General features: G+C 48.9%; 1 long non-coding RNA gene across 1 annotated transcript in view; it reads right to left on the bottom strand.

The window, feature by feature from the left end:
• The window catches only part of LOC119372151 (uncharacterized), a 45,021-nt gene continuing 23,412 nt past the window's right edge, over nucleotides 1–21,609 (bottom strand). The window contains exon 3 of the long non-coding RNA XR_005179445.2: nucleotides 1–139. This is a non-coding gene — a long non-coding RNA (uncharacterized LOC119372151). The remainder of the gene's footprint in view (nucleotides 140–21,609) is intronic.

The following is a 21,609-nucleotide window of genomic DNA, read 5'->3' as shown; positions in this document are numbered from 1 at the left end:
TGGTAATTCGCCAGATCACCAGATTTTCGTGGTGGTCTGTGCATCCCGATGGCTAGTTCATGTAACAGTATCCCTTACACCATGGATTAGTGCTGACGCACCTTGTGCATGGACTTGGGCAGCTCTCAGGCCCGCAAGTCTGCGAAAAAGAAAACACAAAAAAAAGAATGAGGACATTTGTTGTTCGTGTTGGGTTGTCTACAGTTTCATATGAAGCGGCTTTAAACTTGCCACAGTTGATGATTATCTTGCCTCTTGCTAAGTGTCACGCCTCTTGCTGCGTGTTACAGAGTACGAGGGTTAATTTGCCAGTACTCATGTCGTATTCCGAAATGACCGGCCTTCAAGAAAAGTTCATGTATTGCGCATTTTGTATCCGTGATGAAACCTCCAGGTGGTCATTAAAGCAAGGTGCGTAACCAACCTATTCCACGATAATGAGCGCAGCGCGAAAGCAGGCAAACTGTATAGGCGAACAAGAACGCCGGTGCTTGTTTCCGTCGCTTCCTTTGCATGTGTTTACCGTCGCCCCGCTGGACACCTTACAATGCCAAAAATTACTCCTTTGCTGACAGTACTACCGTCTATTACCTCAGCAGCCATTACTTTCACGCAATGATCTGTCTAACCTATAAAAAAATGAAGATACGAGAAAAATCAGGTTTGTGCTTTTTGTAACTTTTATGAACGACGTGACGAAAAAAAAATTTACGAAAGGAGCAAGCACATACTCTAAGGGCTGCTTCGGAACTTAATGCCACAAAATGTTCTTTTTTTAATTGGTTCATAGGAAACGCGTAAAATTGCTAATGGAGTGCCTAACTTCTCCCTAATTTTTGTGTTGCGCAGTGACTGAGTTCGCGAATAACTTTCAATGAAATAAGCATCGTTAATTGTACATCTTCGATGAAAAGGTGCAATTGGTGCGTTAAGGTTAGTACTCCACCACGGAAATAAGCGTAAACTGACCTGCTGCTTTTATCCTTTTTCAAAACGTTATAGAGGCCATCACATTGTCAATTTTGAAAATTAGAAGCATCAAAGTCACCATGTTATCTTATTAGATAGATAGAGACTTATTTAAAAGAAAGAGAACTGTTTGCTTGCTACCGATGTCCATACTTTTCAAGCACAGGAAATTACATCTGGGGAGCTATTCTCGATGTGTCCGTGTAATGTACGGCCCATTTCGGCCACCGCTGATTGGCTGGAGCTCGGCGTGCAGTGCACCCCCTGTTTCCAGTTGTTCTTCCGCAAAGTCATTTCGACGTTATGGAATTTTGACAACTCTCGACACAAATCAGAGGGACAAAATGCGCTTCAGCGCAACGAACGTAGCCTCCAGAGATCCGCTTTTGGGTGCGCGAATCTAGGAAGCCGTGCACGAATTCTGATTTCGTGATCGCCTTAGCGCTCGAATTAGGTTTAATGCGGCCGCCCATCTAATGCACCTTCGAAGGCTGGTGCGCATTTCCTGCATCATTCTCAATCATCTGGGACACGCTGACATGCAAGGACAGATTTCTCAAGCTTGTTTAGGTGTTCTGCAACTACATATCCCCGATTTCTTTATGTTTGCGCCGGAAGTGCGCCGCGCCGGTTCTGTGCGTCGACGTGGTCAAGAGAGCGGTGACGTCACGACTCGGTGCTTTCTCGAGTAACTGAATGCACTCCGCAAAAATAGACATGTCTATTAGATAGATACATCGAGAACAGCTCCCCTGGATTTCCTCAGGGCTGTGTTTTGGTACTATTGCTCTTTTTTTAACACGGGAGTGTTTGACGCCACCGACCACGGCGGCCGCACTTTCGATGAAGGTGAAAATGATTGAAGCCCGTGTGCTTAGAATTAAGGGCATGTTAAAGAACCGCAGGTGGTCGAAATTTTCGGAGCCCTCAACTAAGGCGTGTCTCATAACCATATTGTGGTTTTAGGACGTTACACCCCCACAATTATTAAGTGTTTGATGCCGGTATCCACCAAGACTTCACTGACGTACTACCGTAACGGAGATACGTCAGTGAAATACAAATGAAAAAGTAAACGTTTCGTTAATTTGGATGAGCTGGTAGTCGAACCCACACTCTCTGTCTAAGAAGATAGGTGCCAGGCGCTCTATCTACTGCGTTACTTGCACACATGCTTAAAACTCACAAACGCGCCCTAATTCTCTCACACCTTCTCCCTCTCATGGCGCTCTTGGTCAACGTTACTAGAACAAACTCAGTTTCAAAGCTCCGTATCTCCGCCAGCGGAGGAGAGTGGTCCGAACGGCGGTCGCGAGAACTAGCGGCGCTGCAGTTCCGTCTTGCGCCACTATCGGCGCGCCGTCTGCTGCCACGGCATAACGCTGCGGTCCGCCGCGCAGTTGCTCGCGGCAACTGCGCGGCAACTTTCTTATTGTACTAGTTAGGCGGATACTTAGGTGGATATGCATAAGGTCGTCTGTATGCATTGGCCCGCGTGCGTTGTTCATTGATTGGCTAAGAATCGATGTTCGGTCTATATTGCCACGCCCACTTCTTGTTTTATTTTGATGTATTCGGGTTTGACCAGCAAGGACGGTTATCAACCTTCGACGCTGTCCGCGAAGCAGTGTTCGAGAAGCTTCGCGATTGTAGTAGATCGTTTTGGTAAGATTGCGCGCTGCACGCGAATGTTCCAGCTTTGTCGAGAGATAACGCCGCCACCAGCGATATCGCTGGAAAGTTCGATAGCGCCTGTATAAAAGCCGACGCGCTTGACCGCTTGTCAGTTGATCGACGGTCGACGCTCTGTTCGCCGCTATCAGTGTATTGCTGTAGTTTGACTTTCAGTTTCCCGGCCACAAGTTCGGCCAAATAAAGAGTTTCATCTCGGACCTACTGACTGCTGCCTTCGTCGACGTCACGACCCTGTGACAATATTTGAGCTGTCTACATTGCGCTTAACTTCCAAGCATAGCAGTTTCTAAGCGAATGAGGGTTTTCAGCGTAATTTTTATAACTACCACCACAATTTTAGCCGCTGCCGTCTTATCTAGACCAAGAACAACCCAACACGTTTGTAAAAGCCTTCATAGTGTACAAAGAAGCGTACTTACTCGAGATACAAAAACGTTCTATAAAAACAGTACTCATGTTTCTACAATTTATTGAAAAAAAAACTTTCTCGAAAAACATCAATGCTTTGCAATGTTTACAAGACACGTTTTCGCGACGGTTAAAGGCATACTGACCCAAAATCGGAAAATTTTACGAGAACTCGGTAAATAAAATCTCAGTGTGCGATTACATCGAATAGATGTCGTCTCTGAGCAATTTTTTCAGCGGATAGTTGTATTTTCGGTGTCTCATCTTTCTACGGTGCCTTAAACAATTCGAACAGAGCGACCGTGATGTGAGCACCGAGCAGTTAGTTATTCGCGCGTACTCTGTCGCTAGGAGAGTCGTCAGTATTCAACTTCAGTTTTTCAACTTCACCGAGCAGGTGTTCCATGCCCGCAGCACTTCTTACACTGTACGACAGCCGTTTGCGTTTCGTGCTGTAGCCGTTCACTACGCAGTTAAACTGCTCGTCAACTACAATTATATTTTGCACAAGTAAGTCTCCGTTCCCGAAGCAAAGTGTGGGATTGGGCTAGTTGGTATTCCATTATTAAACTGCTCAGCGCAAAAAATTTGACACGGCACACATAGAAAAGACAAGGACCAGCGCTGGTCATCGTCTTTTCTATGTGTACCGTGTCAAATATTTGCGCTGAGCAGCCCGTTCCCGAGCCGGCGATTGTAAAATATTCCGCACATCTTGTTCAATACCTCGTCGTAAAATCTCTCGAAAATCCACTACTTTGAAGGCATAGCGACAGCTGACAACTGATCGAATGTTAGTGTGATGCAACTCTCAATCTCGATAGCGTATATAGGTAATCGCCTGCCTTTCGTTTTGCTGTTCTATTTCTGGAGCAGGGGCGTAGCCATGGGGGGGTTGTGGGGGTTCAACGCCCCCCCCCCCCGAAATTTTTCAATTTTGCTTGCGTATATATACACGCACACATACAAACGCACGCACGAACATACATAAAGTATGGTTAACCTCCCCCCCCCCGAGAAAAATTTCTGGCTACGCCCCTGTTCTGGCGGCTCCTCCAAATTGGGCACCGGGGTTTCGCGGGACGCCGTGCGCCTTGGGGGGGGGGGGGGGGATTTGCGCCTAAACCCCGAACATTTTGGCTTTGAAATGTGGGGTGGAAGTGCTAGGAACAAGCGCGGCACGGCACCTGGCCCGAGTTCCCACTTTCCACGTGCCATGGGATCAAAACTTCTTGTCCCGCAACGACACGACGATAGTGCTTTACAATGTCGTCACTCTCAAAATGAACGTCACAGACCTTGCGTTTCGCAGTAAGCTTTCTATCTTTGCGATGCAAAGCTTGAATTGCGTAGGGTCTTTTGGAGGTCCGAAGAAGTGTCGTGAAGCGGAGTCGTCGTTGCGGTAGCCGCTCTTACAGCCCGGCGTAAAGCAAGTCGGCATACCGCACTGTGAATCTGTTCGCCCTCGTTACGCTTCGTACATCATGCACGTGTCTTCGTACAAGACGCTAAGCCTGCTCAAGAACAGTCGCAAAAATGACGAGCTAACAAAGCGCAGACGACGCTGTAAACCACGTGCGCTCGTACATCGGCGGCGCCGATCACAAGCGCCAGCCGCGGGAGCTAGACGTGACTGCAGCGCCATTAGTTCTCACGACCGCCACGCGGACCGCCTCTCCGGCGGAGCTTTTAAACTGAGTTTGTTCTAGTAACGTTGGCTTTTGGTTTGCGGGCGGTGTCGCCATCTATAAGCAGTGAACGGAAGTACTGGATCATGATACTAACGAGCGCTGACAGGGGGCGCTTCAATAGTGTCAGCACTAGAGTCACTCTATATGCTACTCTATATGCTACCTTTAGGTAGCAGAGTTGCGCATAGGTCCGGCTAGCAACCACAGCTATGCGGTGAAGTCGCACTTCGCTTTTGCAGGCGACATGCCTACCGTGTCGCCGATTAACCTGTCTGGCGTGTCGAAGACCGGCGATAAACATTGGCTGTCGATGGCTAGTGTTAATTCAGTTCGCTGCAGCGGCGGCGTCGAGAAATAAAAAATTGGCCCAAGCGGCAGCTTCTCCGCAATGCATGGTTGCTAGCGGCGTTGGAAGACAGATGCGCAACTCTGCTACCTAAAGGTAGCATATACAGTAGTTCTAGTCAGCACTATTATGGTGGTTAGAGGGGGAAGTGTGACGGGCGCTGTATCCCCGCCGTGGGACAGGGATGCGCGGAACGCAGTGAAAGTTCTGGCCGCCGCAAGGGGCGCTTGTGTAGTAGTAGGTGCTCGCGCTCGCCGCGCTTGCGTTGGCTCGTCTGGGCTCGTTCGTTGTCTTCTCACTGTGCTGTGCCGTCACCTTGTTCGGATGCCTCGCCTTCGCTGTCGTCGTTCTTTTTTTTTTTACCCGCCACTGTAACCACGTTTTCTGCGAACCATGCCGTCAAATCGCGCAAGTAGTACATGCTTCGTCCCTGGCTGTAAAGGCGGGTATAGATCGTGCTCGAAGCTTTCAGTCTTTAAAACCCCGAAGGATCTCTCAAGGCGAGAGCAATGAGCTCGAAATATTAAGCGGACTGACAAAGAGCTGACGAGGGACAGCGTTGTTTGCGAGCGGCACTTCGACGTGAGTTTCATCGGAAGGACATACCAACACATTATAAACGGTGAGGCTGCTGAGATACCCGCGTTTGTCAGAAGACGCTGTGCCTACGGTGTTTCCGGACGCACCGAAGTACTTTACCAAAAAAGTAAAGCAAACAGGAGTGTCCAAAGGGAGCGCGAAAAACTTGAAGTTGAGTAGGGTCAAGTAATTTGACCTCTTAACGTGATAGGGAAGTATGTGATAACAAATGTCTGACATAATTATGGGATGACAAATGTGTGATAAATAAACATGTTTTACCATTTCCGTTGCGTGTATTTAGTATGCATCTAATGCCGTAAGTTAACAGAAATCAATGGTCCTTGCATAGATAGAACTATCGCTAAAATATTGAAATAAAATGTCCAGTATCAAACAGCCTCCAGCTCCAGCATTCCGATCGCCACTTCAATTTTCTCAAGGAAAAGGAGCCGGAAAATGTAAATGCTTTGAACATTTCGCGCTCAAGAGAACCCCCTACAAACAGAGGAAATGAAGGGAGGGGGGGGGGAGAGAAAAAACGCACTGCACTGGAGCCAATATACTCGTTATGAACGATTGTAAACAAAACACTTTAAAGTCAGCTGAGCTAATGCAGCCGAGTGAGTGGTTTAGTTATGGTAAAAGAAGCGCAAAAGGAACACGATAATAATAAGAACGACACAGAACCAGCGCTGAACAGTTCAGCGCCTGTCCTGTGTCGTTCTTCTCGTGTTGCCGTCTTTTTGCGCTGCTTTTACCATGAAAATCAACCAAGTAGCCCAGTTTTTGCACACTGTTGCAGATTAAACATGTCAAAGCAAAGAGATATTAAGAAACATTTAAATACGAATACCTGGAGGCACGCCAGTACCGTCTGATTTAAAAGCGTTCCTGGTTTTCTTTTTTTTTTCCGCTTGCTTAACACCGCTCAGAACATGCAACACATGCTTATTAGCGAAACAAACACGTAGCGCATTTAACAGCACGGGCGCGGGGTGTAAGCGATTATTAGAAACAAGTGAAACTAACGTCTAGCGGCCATACGCAAAGCAGGCAAATGCCGCCGCAAGCACCTACGGCGCAGGTAGCGCCACCTGGTGTGACCGCCATCTTTCATTGGGAATTCGTACAGCCTTCCGCTCTCGCCCGTCACACTTCCCCCTCTAGCCACCATAGCACTATAGTGACTGGAAAATTTTCAGAGTATCGCATCTGTTTTCTGCGCGCCGCCGCGGACGCGATTGGCTTACTCGCATCACGTGACCTCTCGCCGCCATATCCCTTCCAAGCGCTTTGGTTGCAGGCGCGTTGAATGCAGAGCGTGGCCGGACATTTAGCAGTACAACAGTCCCTAGAAGTACTTCGTCGCTTTTTTGAAGGCGTCATGCAGATGCCAGTGAGTAGCTCACCAGCAACGGAAGGTTACTGGTGAGCTGTTAATGTTTCCGACACGGAATGCAAAAATATGCGAGATTCCCGGAGTAGCTGACCAGCAATCGAACGTTGCTGGTGAGCTACTCCGGGAATTTCGTATATTTTTTGCATTCCGTGTGGGAAACATCAAAGAGCGTCATTCTACGTAGCTGCATAGTTGGCGGTGGAATGAATTCGCCCCCCTCGAAGAACACTCCTTTCCGCAGTGAACTACACACACTTTGCTGGAAAAGCTCTCATGCAACAGGATACTTCACCTTTTCGGTTCGCTATGTTCAGCGATATTGAAAACTACATACCTTTCTATTTGGTCGGCTGTTTATAGTATATTGATCTGTTCAACAGATTGTGCATGCATTTCGAGTTATAAGGGTGTCACGCACGAGAGCGAAATCGAAGAGTTAATAAAATAATATTTGTTTACTGTATACCTTGAAGGCAATTGTGGCATGATCATTTGCCACTGCGCGAAACTGAAGCGTGGAACTCTGTTAATAAACTTGGTATAAGGCAATGTCATTAAGCGTATTTTTTTATTTTTTAAAAAATGTTGGTAATGCTGCATTGCGCCGAGCGTACCCTTACAGTACTGTTTACCGGGTGAGAAATGGTCACAGCAAAAAAAATCGGCTTATCCTCCCACGCATTGAGGGAATCGATTTCATGCGAGCCCTAGGTCTATATATACATACTGTGTTGCAGTAGCGTGCGGGTTAAAAATTTTCGGGATGCGCTATTTATGATCAAAATAACATAAAACAGAGGTAGTTTTAACAAGAGTGCATCAAGAAAAACAAAAACACCAGCTGTTTACGCGCTGGCAACGCCAACAAAAAAAAGAACTGTTTGTCGGCACACATCAAAATATTCGCAAATGCACTGTAGCGATGGGAATAATAAGGAGACAAAAATAGGAAATTTATTAGTATACCCCCAAGACCCAGAGGGTGTTACAGAGGGTGTGGGTACAATATGAGCGTAGCAAAAATAATAACAAGAGTGAAGAAAATACAACAAATAACAGTAGTTGAAAAAGAGAAAAAACAACAAAAAAACGAAAAACAATAGTGTGCAGTTACACCATAATGTGTCTCGACACTGCGGACTTGAACAGCCCTTGGTCCTTAGTGGCAGCAATGGAGGGGGGAAGGCGGTTCCAGTCCCTGCTCGTTTTCGGAAGAAAAGATTGCAAAAAGTGGTTTGTGCGGCAGAAAGGAATGGCTACTTTATTCGGGTGGTCAACACGGGATGAGAGGTAAGCAGGTCCTGAGATTAATTCCTTTCGAAGTACTTGATTATGAAAGAAAATTTTATGAACGAGCGACAGACGGAAAATTGTTCTTCTAGTGACGAGATCAGGGAGTTGAAGAGTAGATTTTATTAAGGTCACACTGGCAGTACGGGCATAGTTGTTATGAGTGAAGCGGGCTGATCTGTTTTGGACAGCTTCTAAGGCTTCAATTAATGTTTGTTGATTTGGGTCCCATAGGGCAGACGCGTACTCGAGCTTTGGTCGGACTGTTGTTTGGTAAAGCTGTAATTTAAGGTGTGATGGTGCTTGGCGAAAGTTTCTGCGGAGGTAACCAAGAGAACGGTTAGCGTTGGTGATAATGTAGGTAATGTGAGAATGCCACGATAGGTCATTTGTTATGTAAACGCCAAGGTATTTGTAGCTACTAACCTGCTCTAATCTAGTTCCATTTAATGTGTAGTCGAAAAGTTTCGGAGTGATGGAAGAACGTGTGATTGTCATGCTTTTACACTTAGTAACGTTAAGGTTCATCAGCCACGTATTGCACCAGTCAGAGACGCGATTAAGAGAGAGAGATAAACATTTTAATGAAGCTGGAGATGTTTGCCTGGCTGTTCGCCTGACATGCTACTCCAGGTGCTGGGTGACGATTATGATATATACAGTGATAACCACATAACACATACAGTCACACAAGTTTACCAAGTTTCGTTCAGGCTCGTGGCCCGCAAGAAATTCAACAGCGCTTTCGTGGCACGTAGCGCACAGGTGCTGCTTTGCCATGGGCCCAGAACATGTCGCAACTCTAAGCACGATCCCCATTGAAGATGTAAGGCTGCCTTCAGAGACTGTCTCTCTGATGCGTATCGCTTGCATTCACAAAGAACATGATGTAGATCTTCTTGGACGTTGCATTGGACGCACATTGGTGAGTCCGACAGCTTAATCTTGCTCCTGAAGTAGTTGGTGAATGCGACGTTCAGTCTGATGCGGTGCAAGCATGTTTCATCTTGCCTGTTTAGGTCTCGCGGCATATCAAAGTTACACGATGGGTCAATCTTGTAAAGTGGTCCACACTGGTGATTAGCATCTGTCCAGAGGGATCGCAGGAGCCACCAAGCGTGTGCCGATACGATTGTCGCGGCATCTTTTCTCGAGAAAGGTATCTTGATGATTTCTCTCGAGGCGTCATGTCCAGCTTTGGCAGCGTCATCAGCCTGGACGTTGCCTTGTATTCCACAGTGGGCAGGTATCCGCTGCAGAGCAATGCGGTGATGGAGGTCACAGGCTTTGTTGCATAGATATTTGATGTCCATGACGAGTTGGTCTTGAGTGCGTGGAGACTTCAGAGACTGCATCACCGCTCTTGAGTCGGTGAAAATGACCCAAGACTCAGCTGTCTGATCTACAATGTAAATAAAAGCAGCCCGTAGTGCAGCCAGTTCAGTCGCTGTAGATGAACGCGATTAAGATCACCTTGAAGAAGTAAGTTGTTATCTTCGTTATTTATTCTGCGGTACAAAACGCAGTCGTCTGCAAATAGTTTTATGGAGGACTTAATGTTACTTGCTAGGTCATTTATGTAAACTAAAAAGAGTACAGGACCTAAAACGGAACCTTGCGGTACGCCAGATCTAACTGCACAGGGGTTTGAGGAACAATTATTAGCGGTGACATACTGAGTGCGGTTAGTAAGAAAGCATTCAATCCATTTCAGAGCGTTGGGGTCGATATTCAGTGTGCTAAGCTTAAGTAGTAGTAATTCGTGTGAGACTTTACAAAGGCTTTCGCGAAATCTAAAAAAATGCAATCAACCAGTATTTTGTTATCTAGTGCTGAGATGACGTCATGTGTAAAAGATAGAAGCTGAGTTTCGCAGGAGTGATGCTTACGAAATGAAACAAGTAGTGATGTCAATAATTTTTGATGGCCTATTTTCTGCGTATCTGATTGGAAATGACAACGTATTCGCAAAATAAGATGCACCTTACCTACCGCACGCCCATTTGCCCGTGCGTTCGGCTGCTGGCGTTCCGAACCGAGACATAAATACTTCACGCACAACTTCCACTTACCGTACACACACCACTTCTATTACACATAACACCCAGCTGAACAGCAAGCATGGTGCGCAAGCAAGGTATGCGTCATCGAACAGTAGAAGGACGCATTATAAATGCGAATGCATTTCTTAGTCGGGCTATGTAAGGCATTCGGCGTTGTCCGCGCACCTCTCCGCTCTCACTCCCTCTCCCATAGCAACAGCTGCGGGCGCGCGCGCTTATGCTCGCCTCTAGCAACCGGAGCAGGTGGTGCGGGCGGAGTAGCGGAGAGTGAGTGGAGAGGAGGAGCGCGCTCTGGCATGTGTGGACAGAGTGTAGGAGAGGGTAGGTGCAGTGTTTCACCGCTCCTTCTCTCGCCGTTCGCTCTCTCTCCTCCCTGTGCCACCGCCTCAATACAGTGCGTTTGAAACGCGTTTGTAGCGTTTGTGCTGCCTTGGTACAGCCTGAAAACAGCGCGTTCTAAACGCGTTTGTGCTGCATTGAAGGCGGTGGCAACATCCCTGAGGATGATTACGAACGCACGTAGGAAGCGTTCGTTGAAAGAGGCGCCCAAAAGGGAGACACTTGAGCGCGTCGATGTGTCCAGCTTTACGCCAATAAAATTACTACGCCGTATACTATCGGCGCAAGAAATGCATTCGCATTTCCTCACGATTCCCTTCGGGGAGGTGGGGGCATTTTTTTTAGTGTTCTCGATGTTCGATAGTGTTCTCGAGTGCGCTATGAAGTGAACCTGAACACCGACTGCAAAGCTAGCGCAAACAGTCAATATTCGCCAAGTGTCCAAGTAAATGGTATCTCGCTCGGTCATTACGCTAATGCGACTCTGTTTAGAGCTCCCGACCTTGCGAACACATCCGGCCTTGGCACAAAAAGAGACCGATGAAGCCACGAAGAGAGTTCGCGAGCACATGGCAACATTCGCCGCACGTTTCATTAGTTACACCGCTTACCACGCAGTCTATTCATAACTGTCGATGACTCGAAATCACTTCTGATATCCTGTTGAAGAAACACACACGCCTTGGCACAAAAAGAGACCGATGAAGCCACGAAGAGAGTTCGCGAGCACATGGCAACATTCGCCGCACGTTTCATTAGTTACACCGCTTACCACGCAGTCTATTCATAACTGTCGATGACTCGAAATCACTTCTGATATCCTGTTAAAGAAAAACACACGCATATTGCAAGTACGCCGAGCGTAACACGGCATCGAGGCGAAAAGATCGGTCACTTCTCAACACACGCTACCAACGCGCCGGCTGGTCTGGAAGAGAAGTGGCCGCCGCCGCCCACTGTTGCCCGCGTGCAGCCTACCTTTGCGGTACTCTGAATTTTTCCGGTGACTCTAGTCAGCACAGCGGAGGCCTGCTCCCCGATTTACACTCTCATTTCGTTTCAATAAAGTTTGGCACCGACTATGAAAGCTGCGGCATTAAGCGCCACAGAAAGGCAACAAGGTCGACGGGCGAATGTCGCGCGAGTAATTTGGTTCAGCGAGAGACACGCCAGCAGGAAGCTGAACGCCTGCGCGCGTTCACAGCTCAAGCTACAAGAACTGCTTCTCACGTTCCTGAAGCACTGTGGGGAACCTCATGCATGAGGAGAGGTGTATGTTACCCAGTTACTGGAGTGCGTAAAGTTTGCCCTTTCTCTCCTCAAATGAAGATGATTTCTATAGGCGCATATCGAGTACGAGTGTGTATTATGCGCTTGTTTACTCAATCTTTGCGCGGTAATTAACCATATGCTGTGTCCGGGTGTAAACTACTTCAGCTACCACAAAGGTTCAGTCATGATCATTGGCGTAAGTCGTCGGGATGGAGATGTGCCACCAGGCGTCAACGTAGGTATATCCGCATTAAACGGTGGTATAGCAGCCAAACAGCAACAGACATTGTGCAAGCTCATTTATCGATTAACTGTAAAGATGTTTATTGGACGGCACTCGAAAAAGTGCAATGACGACAGTCAAGCCAGAGCAAGAACGCCCAGCACGAGCGGCGTTTCTTCATAAAAGAGCCAAAGAGGACGACCCACTAGAAGGCGCCGGAGAGGATGACCCATTACAGCGTTCCAAGGCTTCTCTACAATTACCCCGGATACAAAAAGGGAGCCGCCGGGTGACCAGGCAGGTAGACATGGGCGCGTGATGGTAGGTCTTGGGGCACTCCACTTTGAAAATGTCACGCTTTCGACGGTGCATGTCTGAAGATGGTTCAACGGATTCGATCAGGTAGTTAACCGGGGATGTGCGTTCGGCGACACGGTAGGGGTCTTCGTATTTTGGCAGCAGTTTTCAAGAGTGGCCAGTTGCAGTGGTAAAGACCGAGAGCCACACAAGCCCTCCAGGGAGGAACGTAGGCGCAAAAGTGGTGTCGTCACCGCGAATGCTCTTCTGCCGCTCTTGGATATTTGTAGTAAAGGTCCGGGCAAGATGGCGACACTTTTCGGCAAGCCTGGCTGTGGAAAAAATGGGCGCCCACTCACATGGATCCGGCTTGTATGGAAGGATTGTGTGGATTGTGTGTGACGGGCGCCAGCCGTACAATAGGAAGAAGGGTGCAACGCCAGTAGTACTCTAAGGGGTGGTATTGTAGGTGTAGGTCATGAACGGCAGAATGGCATCCCAATTTGTGCGCTCTACGGCGACGTATATTGAGAGCATGTCGCCAACCATACAGTCAAAGCGTTCTGTCAGGCCATTCGTCTGCGGGCGGTAAGCAGGAGTTTTGCGGTGAACAACGTGGCACTCTTTGAGAATGGCATCGACGACTTCCAACAAGAACACACGGACTCCATCGCTGAGCAGCTCGTGAAGTAGAAAGGAGGCAACATCGCGCACTGTAGAACATGGTAGAGTGGCAGTTTCGGCGTATTGCGCGACATCGTCAACAGCGACGTTAGCCCAGCGGTAAACAGGCGACGCCAATGCGCAAAGGCCGGTTAGGGCAAGGTAATTGTTGCAAACCTGCTGGGTACAGGTGCGGTAAAGCTTTCTGGCTCTGAGAGTCGAGGCAAGAGAGCGATCTCTGTACGAAGTTTTGTATACTTCAGAGTGTGGACACCGCGGATCAGAGTGGAACGACACGCAAATTCAGAACGCAGGCTGCCGGGTCCTACTAGTAACCACTGGTGGCTGTCGGCGTCACACTTGCGTCGGTGGAGGAGGTCGTCACGAAAGGCGAAATGGTAGGCTTGATGACGCTACACGCGAGCGGTTGATATTGCCGACCGATCAGGGATCAAATCTATCAGAGAGGCGATCGATTTATCCTTGCGCTGTTCGGTAGAGATTATGTGAAGGCGATGAAAGAAACGGCAAGGTATGATAGAAAGCAGTGGACATTGTCGTCGGGCATGGGGGAGCGCGAGAGGGCGTCGGCGTCAGCATGCTGGCGTTCGTTGCGGTAATGCACGCGGATATCGCATTCCTGCAGGCGAAGTGCCCCGGGGGCACTTCGCCTGCAGGACTCCAAAAAATGTTGTTTCCGGCAATCCATCCCCGCAAGGGAGAAGGGATAAGGACATGCACAGATTTGCAGGTGTGCCATGCGCATCGGCTGAGCCTGCGCGGGAACCACTACGAATGCGTTCTCGCATGCATTCCTTCCACCTGCCGTGGCCGTTACCTGGCTGATTTTCCCTGCCTTCGGACCTCTGGATTGCAGCGCGCTTCGGAGAAAAAAAAAGATTCAGAACCCCAGGCCGGCGCGTCATCAGTGGAATGTCCCACGTGTTGCCCCGGCGCCGATTCGAATGTGCCGCACCAGAACTACCGTCTTTCTTGCTCTCTTGCAATCAACCACCACCATTGGGGAGGAAGCCAGTCCTCGTCGTCAGTCGTCCGTCGACATATGAAGATGCCTCTGTAGTCATCTTACTCACTGTGCCTAGAAAGACGAAGACGACAGCGCAAGGGCTCACGCTTTGTACAGGAGGCAGAAAGAAGAAAGAGCTCACTGGCGCGCGGTATTAAAAAGACCGAGCTGCAGTGAAACCTTTTGCTCCATGGCTCACATGCTCTGGCGATGTCCCGCGTTGCCTCAAACCCTTCTCTCCAGCGAAGCCGAATGGGAGGAGGCCATCAGAAGCACGGCACTCCGACAGCAAGCCCAGGCTATCCAGAGGGCCCAGGAAAGGGCGGAGCGTCACGGCGTTCTGTCCTCTACGTGGGCGCGGCCAGCAGTTACAACGGCCTCCCGTTAGGGGGTCGTAACTCCTCAGGATCCAATAAAGTTCGTTGTCTGTCTGTCTGTCTGTCTGCTGCTCTTCTCTCGATCTTTGCGTTGCGACACTGGTGGAAGTGCTGGAGCCTGCAACCTGATGCAGGAGAGCCTTATTCGGGCACGTACACACACTCCGGAGAGTAAGCCTCTCGTCTCGACTCCAGTAGACCTATTCAGGCGGCGCCTACTAGACCTAGGTCTGGAGTTCTCGACTATTCTTCCTCATCCCAGCATGGCACCTCCTACATCAGCGGATCTCCTTCCTTCCCAGGTGGCCCTTGGGCATCCTCACGTGACTGATATCTTCCATGGGGAAGCGTATTAGGATGTCGAGGACTGGCTCGAACAGTTCGAACGGGTCGCTGTGGAGAATCGAAGTAGGCACGGCCAAGCGAAAGCTTGGCTGTGCCTATTTCGCTCTGGAAAATAGCGCTCTCACATGGTACGAGAACCGCAAGCCTTCTTTCCAAACTTGGCAAAATTTCCGCCACAAGCTGCTCGAAAGATTCCAGAGCTCACAACAGCGGGACCACGCACAACGACTGACTGAAACCCGCGTGCAGAAGCCCAACGAAACCGTTGCCATGTTCGCAGAGGATATGACTCGTCTGTTTCGCCGAGCTGACCCTGACATGCCCGGGTCGAAGAAGGTGCATCATCTGATGCGGGGCATCAAGGAACCGCTGTTCGCGGGCCTCGCACGAAATCCGCCAACAGTAGACCAATTTTTAAAGGAGGCGACTGTTATCGAGCGGGCACTGCAGCAACGATGCCGCCACTTTGACCACCTGCCGAACCACACGTTAATAAGTGCTGCGGCTGAGAACGCTGCCGTTGGCGAAAGTTCGCTGCGACAAATGATCATTGAAATACTGCGTGAGGAACGTCGGGCCCTCGGCGTTTTTTCTACCGAGCCGCCAGTTGCTTCTGTTACCGAAATCGTGCTCCAGGAGTTGCGGCAAGCGTTTACTTCACCCACGCCATGTCCTGAGCCGCGTCCGTTGAGCTATGCTCATGTGGTCCGTCGTCCTCCACCTTCACCTGAGGCAGCGCCCTTCCAGCTACCGCCCGCTGCCATGCCTTGGTGGCAACGGGATTCTGCGAGACGACCACCAGTTCGCAGAACCGACTCGTGGCGCACGGCTGACCGTCGACCCCTTTTCTTCCACTGCGGGGAACCAGGCCACATTTCCTGCTACTGCCATCATCGAGACGCCCGGTTTAGCAACTTCACTCGTCCTGCTTCTTTTCGCTTTGAAGACCGTCGCGCCCCCGATGGTGATCGCTTGTCGGCCAGCCAAGTAGCTTCACGAAGTCGTCGTTAGCAATCTCCGTCACCTGTGCGTCACACTTCCCCGAACCACCAGAGCTATGCTGACGTCGCGAGAGGCCGTTCCTCTAGCCCGCGCTGGGGAAACTAACTGCTGCAACCTCCGGGGGCAAGGTTGCCAATCGTCCAGACGCCGAAAAGGAAGAGTCACCCCTATCACCGCAAGAAAATGACATGAAGACGACTACGACGACGACGATCACGACGACGACGAATACTAATGCCTACGAAATCGTACGTGCTGATCTTAGTTCTCATAGACGGACATCACGTGACAGCAATTGTTGACACAGGCGCTGACTTCTCGATTATGCGGCAAGAGCTCGCCAACCGCCTTCGGAAGGTTAAGACGCCGCGGACAGGGCCGCACTTAAGAAGTGCTGGTGGTCAGCTAATGCCTCCAACGGGTAAATGCACCGCTCGGCTCGTAATCGTCAATTCCAGCTTCGTCGCCACTTTTGTCCTTTTACCAGAATGTTGTAAACAGGTCATTTCGGGTATGGATTTTCTGCCAGAGTACGACGCTGTCATCAACATCCCGGACCGTATGGGGACGTTTTCCGCACATCCGTATGTCGACACCACAGCGAACACCACTGACGAACGACACGAGCGTTTGCGAGTAGCCTACGATCCTGCGGCCCTGTGTCTGTATCATGTGAGCGGCCGTGTCATAAGGATGTGATAGCGGAGCAAATAGCTACGCTATTGCTTACGCAAGGTGTTTGCATCGCGAGAGGCGTTCTGACACTAGCTGATGCGCAGGCAGAAGTACTCCTCACCAACTGCAGCAACGAGCGCCGTGACATCTAAAAGGACACCGCGACTGACTACTACGACAACATAGACCAAGCGAGGGATTGTTTCGCTTTGCAACCACACGACGCGACCACGCCTGCCTCGACGCCTTTGTCTGTCGACATCTGCTCTACCCTGTACCCCTCCGATAGGCAGCGCCTATTGGAAGTGATACACCCGTTCAAAAACTGCTTTTCGTGTACATCAAAGGTCAAGCAAACACCATTGACCAAGAACCGAATCGTTGTTGAAGGTAACACGTGACCAATCCGACAAAATTTCTATGTGGCTCCGAAAGAACGCGAGGAGATTCAAAAGCAAGTACAGAAGATGCTCCAGGATGACGTCATACACCCTTCAAAACGTCCTTGGGCATCGCCCGTGGTATTGGTTAAAAAGAAAGACGGCAGCTTGCGCTTCTGTATAGATTACCGCGAGTTAAATCAAGTTATGAAAAAAAGACGTCTAACCGCTGCCACGCATAGACGATTCTCTTGATAGCCTGCGGCATGCACGCTATTCCTCATCAATGGGCCTGCGAAGAAAGAGGCTATTGGCAGATAGAGGTCGACGAGAGAAATCGTGAGATAACTGCCTTCGTGACGCCCGACGGTCTTTATGAATTTAAAGGGCTTCCATTCGGGTTATGCTCAGCGCCAGCCACTTTTCAACGTTTAATGGACACCGTCCTATCAGGACTGAAATGGCAAACACGCTTGGTCTATCTAGACGACGTCATTGTCTTCTCAGCTACATTTGAAGAACATCTAAGCCGGTTATTCACGGTTCTCCAAGCTATACGTTCGGCTGGCCTGATGTTAAAACCAGAAAAAGATACCATTTGGGTTTCAATGAACTTTGCTTGCTAGGCCACGTCGTACGTCACGAGGGTGTTCGACCTGACCCAGTCAAAATAGACGCTGTCGCAAACTTTCCTGCACCACATGACGAAAAACAGTGAGGCGTTTCTTAGGACTATGTGCCTATTACCGACGATTCATCGCGGATTTTTCGTCTATTGCGGCACCTTTGACATGACTCACACGAGAGGATGTTCCCTTTGTTCGGGGCGAAAAGGAGCCAGTGGCATTTCACGACTCACGTCAACGCTTCCAAACACCTCCAGTTCTTGCGCACTTTGACCAGGAAGCGCCAACAGCACTTTACACCGACGCCAGCAATGTAGGCCTGGGCGCCGTACTGGTACAGTGGCAAAACGGCACTGAAAAAGGGAGAGCTCTGCTGGCCTATGCCAGCAGCATACACTACGACCAGCGAGCTAGCCGTAGGCAACAAGGTCTACCGCCGGAGTACGGACCTCTACCCGACAAGACCAGGAAGACTCCGACCATGACCACCACATCAGCGACGGCGACAGGGCCCATGGCGCCTGCAACTGTGCTGCTACATCAACCAAGGGAGTCACCTACCTTCCGCGGGTCACCGCTCGAAGACCCGGAAAGTTGGCTTGAAAGGTACGACCGCGACACTCTTTTCAACAACTGGACTGATCCCGAGAAGCTACGGCACGTGTACTTCGCCTTGGAAGACGCCGCTCGAACATGGTTCTAGAACCGAGAGGCCACGCTCACAACCTGAGACCTTTTTCGCGCCGCTTTCCTGGACACCTTCACGAGCGTCGTCCGGAAGGAAAGAGCCGAAACTCTGCTACAGACTCGTCTACAGCTGCCGAACGAATACATCGACATGTACACTGAAGAAATGGTCCGCCTTTTTCGCCATGCTGACCCCGCTATGTCCGAGGAGAAGAAGATCCGCTTCCTAATGCGAGGAGTCAAGCAGAAACTGTTTGCCGGCCTTGTTCGTAACCCACCTAAGACGGTCGCGGAATTCGTCTCGGAGACTACAGCAATACACGCTGTACACTCTTAGTGGCGAACAGGGCGTAGGTCGTCGATGAAACTGCCCATGGCTGCGACGCGCCGTCTATTATACATCACCCATCGAACTTTCCAGCCTTATCACTGGTGGTCGCGCAAGCTCTGAAATAAGCTAGAGTGTTCGCGTCTGACGCGCGATCTTAACAAAACGATCTACAATAATCGCGAAGCTTCTCCAGCAATGAGGCGCGGTTTGCGCTGAGCGTTGCTGACAGTCTTTGTGGGCGAAAACCGAATGCAGCAAAAGTGATAATAAGAAACGCTCGTGGCAATATATATACATTGGGGCTGCTTGTGTTCTGCGGTGTACACAGGCAATGATGTGTTCTCATAGAGAGTGGTGCATTTATGGTCACTCCTTTCGCAAAATATTTAGAAGCAACTGCAAGTAGCGCTTGTTCAGTCTTTTGCAGCATTCAGCATGCGCACCGCACCGCTAGTTCACATTTCGACACTGTGGTCGTAACTGAAATATGTTGCATAGATTTCTTTCCGTGTTACCCATTTTTATTTCTACAAATAAATGTGGTCAACATAATTGCTGACGAATATCTGAAAGCCTCATGCAGCTATTTAAAAAATGCTGTTTCCTCCGATTATTCCTTCACTTTTAACGCACCCCTGTCAAACGGGAAGGTGTAATGCCATTTGCGTCTAATGGCATCCGACAAATGATATAACATTAGGCGCCCTGTGGTGCTACGCGGCCGGAGAAAATATCGTTTGCGGACGATGACAATCACAATGCGGCGAAGACAGGAATGAACAAAGAAGTCACAACTTCTTCAAAAAAATGTTATTACGCATATCAAGTGCTAGTAAACATTGTTTCTAGCAAACGTTGGTCAGACTGCGTCACTGGTGGTACGCAGGCTGCACTTCTTACTGACGGCTACTACTGAGCACATGGCCTCACATCGCTGGGAATGCTCTTGGCATTGTCGGTCGCTGGGAACGATCAGGCTCATAATGTTAATTGTTTGGCAGGAAACAAGAAATAGTGCGCTTGAAAGTAAAATTGCATTGACCGTTATAATCAATTGTGTACTTCTTATTACATAATTTCTTCGCGGTCTCTCTTCGATGGTGTGGGGGGAGTGTATTCATTCGCGACAAAAACGCATTCGAATAATCTCAGGAAAAGTATTTGTTTGTACATATCATTTCCATTTAATGGCATAGGCGTTCCCGCGACGTAGCCAGATAACCACATTAAATGTAGGTGTCATCAGGTAGAAATGACATTACAGTTTCTCGTGTGACAAGGTACTATTTATATCTACATGACTCATGCAAACCTGGTTTTTAAATCTATATCTCATTCACATACAAATGGCGTGCTAGTCATATTTGTTTTTTTTTCTGTAAAATAGAAACTGGGTGATACAATATGAAAATTTCAGACTTCAAGTGTGTCAGTAAAAGACTCAGGCACTGTTCTCCCAACTCAGGATCTCGCTCCGCGTAGAAGTGCTTGCTCCTGTCGGAGATGCCTGCTAAACACGAACGCCTGCCTTCTTCAATCGCCGGCTCACTCGAAAAGCTCTCACGAAAAGAAATCTGATGCGGCTCGTCGAAGAGGCTGGACGCTTCCACGTACAGCACACTATTTCCGCTGTTTTGTTACTGAAATTCTTCAGACCGAAGAACATAAGGTTTTGGGTACGCTTATGCCTTCGATGAAACACCGCGATTCAATGCCACAATATAGAAACTTCTGCACATCGCCAAGTGAAAGTGCCGCCGTGTCCCTGGATATCACAGCCATCTTTGTTTATTTGGTCCATGTTACCAGAACAAGCAGCATGTTCTGGAGTTGGTAATAGTATAACAATGCTGAACAGAAGCTTGACGCAGAAAAATACGCTGTGTAAATTCGTGCGAAGTAATCGCATCACTCGTGCGAAATTTTGCATCACAGATCTTAGGTAATTAACTAATCATGCGTGATATAAAAAAGCTTAAGAGAGCTTCGCAGTAGTCGTGCCAAGCCTGAAGGAACGACCGAGCTGGGTGACCTTCCTTGTTTCTCGTTATTTTTCTCTTTCTTCCTCTCTTTCTCTTTCAGACTATGTTCTATGTCGTTTTGTGTTGTTTTCTTTCTATTTCTTTATCTAGTTCTCTCTCCTTTTCTCGCTCTCTATGTTTTTTTTTCTTTTTTTCCCTCTCTCTTTTAATTACTTTCCCTCTCATTCTTTGATTACCCCTTTTCTTTTTTCTGTTTCTGTTTTCTTCCCTTTCTGCCTCCCTATTTCTCACTTTTCTATGATATACCTAACCCGCTCCCCTCCTCCCTTCCCTCCTCCTCACTTCTCTCTCTCACCCCCTTGCTATACTATAATCACGGCCGCTGGATGAAAAAGCGCACGGTACGGCCTGCCGCGTCAGGCGGCTTTCTATGGGAGAGCGCGTGTTGGCCCTAGTTGCAGTTGCGGCCGCTGCAGCGCGACGGGGCGGGGAAAGAGAAACGGGTGCCGGCGGCTCCGTTGGGGCAACAGCCGCAGCAAATTAGTTGGTGGTGGTCACAACAACGGTCCCACTCAGCTGTTCTAAGCGGTTTTTTTCTATCTCATCTGTCGCAGTCATGACATATCATGCATTCAGTTGAGTCCGTTCGCGTAATCTGGTTAAATAGCCACTTAAGTTTCCGTGTACGTGCCGAGCTCCTGGAATTCTTTTTTCCAGGACTAACTTTTTGCTTTGTGTCTGAAAGAATATTCCACAATGCGCTGAATATTCCACAATATAAGGCGCTGAATGTGTGAAAAAGTGGTTGTTAGTTATATTTATGTGCGGGTAATCAATGCATCGTTTGTTATTTTAACATATTGATTTCCGTGACATTTCTTCAGCACCTTTGAGTTTTCTTAGCTGCAAATTCTTGACAGGTATTCATTTGAAACATCTG

This window comes from Rhipicephalus sanguineus, chromosome 10 (assembly GCF_013339695.2).
Source record: "Rhipicephalus sanguineus isolate Rsan-2018 chromosome 10, BIME_Rsan_1.4, whole genome shotgun sequence".
In the NCBI taxonomy this organism is placed as follows: domain Eukaryota; kingdom Metazoa; phylum Arthropoda; class Arachnida; order Ixodida; family Ixodidae; genus Rhipicephalus; species Rhipicephalus sanguineus.
Note: the sequence above shows the minus strand (reverse complement) of the source record. Positions and strands in the feature narration are given on the sequence as shown.